The sequence below is a fragment of the Urtica dioica genome, chromosome 5, assembly GCF_054948205.1.
Source record: "Urtica dioica subsp. dioica isolate 48M chromosome 5, U.dioica_male_clone48M_v1_H2, whole genome shotgun sequence".
In the NCBI taxonomy this organism is placed as follows: domain Eukaryota; kingdom Viridiplantae; phylum Streptophyta; class Magnoliopsida; order Rosales; family Urticaceae; genus Urtica; species Urtica dioica.
In genome coordinates this window covers 32722927-32727332 of record NC_142760.1, presented here as the reverse complement: position 1 = coordinate 32727332, position 4406 = coordinate 32722927, and positions in this window count along the sequence as shown.

Below are 4406 nucleotides of genomic sequence, written 5' to 3'. Positions count from 1 at the left end.
AGGAGAAACAGAGCTTTAATTTGATTCAAGAATCATAAAATTTCGATTTCTGAGCAGAGAGTTATGCCACTTTTAATGCGGGTTTACTCCAGCTCGAAGAAAAAGAAATAAATTAAAGTTTGGTCCTTTTTAGGTGCAAAAAAGAATCGAGTGTAACGGAACGTTTTAAGATGTTGTTTAAAGATTTTATTTGTGTTTTATTAGCCGGGTAATAACATAGAATAAAAGAAATAACAACATGCATAAAACGATTCAAGTAAATAAACGAAACTAGCAAGACAATATAACTAGTCACAAAATTTTACTCGAAATATCTCAAACCTTTAAAACACGTTTTTCAATATAAAAAATTAAAAACTTTTAGAACTGATTCTAATGTGTTTTAAAAACATCCCAAACTCATAGAAAATCAACATGCTTTTTAATTTAAAGACAAGAGCAATAAATTAAAAAAAAAAAATCTAAGTTAACAATTCTAACTTGTCACAACACGTGTCAACACTTGAGTGGATAGTTTAAAGTAGTGAGTTGTTCCAAATAGCATTGCTCTTTTCTAAATGCTTTTAGATTAAGCCTACTTTTAATTAAAATATGTATTTTTAATTAAATATTATGAATTAATTAAATTATAATAATACTTAAATCTTTTGTGTAATCTTGACACCAAATGAACAATGTTACGTCAGATTTAGTGTAATATTGTTCATTTGATTTCAATATTACACCAATTATAAAATTTTAAAGTTTTGATGTTTTCTCCGTTGAGAACTCTAACTCTATTTATATAGTTTTAGAGTCCATTATTTGGAGATGCTCTTAGAACTCATAATCTTATAATATTGCTAGTTCAAAATTCAAATATATTTTAATATTTTTCTTCGAAATAAAGTTCAAAGCTCTGATTTGCTATTTCAATTTATTTTATAATAATATGAAGTTTTTTGAAGTTTATATTATTTTTATACACAAAACAATTATATTATCTAATATACATTACCAAAGAGTTCAAATACATATATTACTTATAATGTAAAATATGATTAATTACAATTTATTTTGGATATTAAAATACTACATATTTTTTAATTTGTACATAAAATCTTATTTTAAAAATCTATTTTTCTTTCTTGCTTAAAATAAATAATTTAGTGTTAATTGTTTGCATATTTTTTATTCTTAATTTTAAATATTTTTGAAAAATTGTAAATAAATATACACGTATATTAATCTTATTTGTGCCTCCACTTAATTAAACCTCTAGATCCGGTGTGGAGTAGTGGTTGTGCCACACAAACAGATCAGTAGTAGGGACACTATTATTAGGGTGTGAAAGAAATGCCATCGTGAACAAAATATTTTTCCTTACTAATAAATTCCTTGAAGGAGATGAGGTTTATATCTGTAAATTAAGACATACAGGAAACATACTATCTTGCAAACATACATACCCACAAATTCTGCAAGAATACTACTTAATGTGATAAAAAAAAAATACTAAATTTTTAGTTATTATCTGTCATGTTGTCCTTGTTTGTGTATATGATTTCTCGTTTTAGATTTCCTTCGTGAGCCAAACATATTTCGTACCGGGTCTCTAATTACTACTACATTTATATAAATAGTTGTTTGGATTGGAGGCAGAGACGAAGACAAATAACACAACAGATAGGTTTTATTGAAGAAACACAGAAAGAGGAACATACATGGACGACGAAAGGTTCACACGAAATACAAGAAGCAAATACAGTAGATGACTATAGTAGCTACACTATAGGTAGCATATACTATCATCATTTTATTGGAATACTAATAAGAACACGGCTATATATACCGGCTAAACAATTAGCCAAAATAACACTCCTACTTTAAAATTATAGCCCAACTATTTACCACATTTCAATATTCCAATAATACCCTTAAATTAATATTATTAACTATCATAGTAAATAATATCATCCATAAAAAAAAATAGTAAATCTAATTAACAATAACAAAAACTACAGTCAATCTTATTTGTCGTAACAAGAATAACTGTAAATCTTATTTACCGTAACAAGAACAATAGTAAATCTTATTTACCGTAACAAGAAAACAATAAATATTATTTACCGTAACCAGAACAAAAGTAAATCTTATTTACCGTAACAAGAACAAAAGTAAATTTTATTTACCGTGATAAGAACAATAATAAATCTTATTTACCGTAACAAGAACAATAGTAAATACGATTAACCGTAACAAGAATAATAGTAAATACGATTAACCATAACATTTTTTAGTTAATCTAACAAGAAAAATATCAAAAATGAGGACTAGTTAATCTAACAGTAAATACGATTTATTAATTATATCCGTGAACAATCGATGACAGTAAATCCGACAGTAAATCATATTAACCATTGAGTAAATCATTCCTTATAGATTATTGTCTTGCTTTCAAAAATTAGATCTTATTTACCGAAACAAGAACAAAAGTAAATCTTATTAACCGTAACAAGAACAATAATAAATCTTATTTACCGTAACAAGAACAATAGTAAATACGATTAACCGTAACAAGAACAATAGTAAATACGATTAACTATAACATTTTTTAGTTAATCTAACAAGAAAAATATCAAAGATGAGGACTGGTTAATCTAACAGTAAATACGATTTATTAATGAAAAACTTATTCTACAAAAAGTCAAAGAATTTACGCTAAGCTACGTATTCATCTGTATTCTCTCTTTCTAATGGCCTAATCCTTTCTTTACACGTGATCTTAACATTTATTAGAAAAGTGATTTTCAAAAGATATTAAATTATTAGAGAAACATCTTCTTGGCCACCACTCTTTCCCAATTAAGTTCTCTTCCCTTTTCCCTTTTCCCCAAAAAACCTTCGGAGATATTTTTGTTTCAATTAATCACGTTGCCATAGCTATCCGACGCGCAAAAAACCAATAGGACTGGTTAATCGCCTCCGACGCGATCCTGAGATTATCAATCGCGTCGCCGTAGCTATCCTTGCACTGCGCCAGCGCCGCCGCCGTCTCCTCGTCCGTCGACTTCGCCGCCGCCATCCACGAGATCGCCGCCATCGCCGCCGCGGCGTGGTGCGACGCCGCCTTGATCGCCGTCGCGAGGAGCGACGACGGATCGTTCCGGCCGACGAGGATGAACGGCGAGAGAGACCTCTCTGACTCTCAGAAACGCAAATGGTAGACGAAAAGCAAGACTCAGAGCCTTGGGAAGCCCTAGACGTAGACGACTCCGACCTCCCATTTCTCCGGCCTTGCAAGCGCCGCCATAGCCAACCTCTCCTTCCCGGCCCCGCCGCCGCCGTGCAGTCCGCCATGCACCGCCGTGACCTAGCCGGCGATCCCCTCCCCACTCAGGAGTACACAAGGAGAGCTATCGACGGCGATGGTCTTTGCGCCGACGACGATTTCTCCGCCGATCCATGGCTTTTCGCTGTGGACTTTCTTCGGTCGCATCGTATGCAGTTTTTTGTTTTTTGTCAATGGAATTGAAATATTTGTTTGAGATCCTGAATTCGTATTGATGAATGTTTTTTTTTTTTGGCTAGGTTTTGTTGAATTTGACCGTGAAGTTCATCGAACGCCTTTGATTTCGATCAAGAATGGGATTCGCAGGGATAGAGTTGATTTGGGTTTGGCCTCTCTCTGTTACGGTTCTCTCTCTGATGAATTGGGGAAAAGGGTATTTTAGGTATATTAGTTTTTTTGGGCTAATTGCTCAATAAAAAACAAACGTTGGCTATTATTTTAAAAGACCTCTTATTAAGTGGCTACTTATTTACAAATCTCTAATATATATAGGCGTATTTTAGAGAATATTTGCGTAGAGATATCTACGTACTTATTTTTTGATCCGGCACCTTCCGCTGTAAATGCTGCCGTCGCACACATATGGACTGCAACATCTCCCTTTAGCGGCGCAAGGTTCTTCTTTGCCCTTGCAGGGCTGGCACGTTCCGCTGACAATGCCGTTGCACCAATTGTCACCGCAACAATGGTGAAATGCTCCGCAAGGTTGGCCTAAGGCAATGCAGTTAGGCTGCGGGTCCGAGAGCATCATCAGAATCAGCTTACGATTCCCAAAGTTCATTCCGTCATCATGGAGAGCCAACATGTTGTTCTGCTCTCCCAACGACAACGAAGCCATCAGAGCCATCATCAGTATCGCCATCATGCCAACGCTCTTCATATTATTATTATATTATTACTGTTTCTAGTATTATCTGTTTTTTGTATGTGATGTACAAACACCATGCACTTCTGCCCTATTTATAATGCCAACCAAACTGTAAGGCCTTATTATCAATCAATCCCAAATAAGTAATACATATATTTTTGCTATACGAAAAAAAGCTTGTTTGATCAAAATTTTCAAAACTGATTA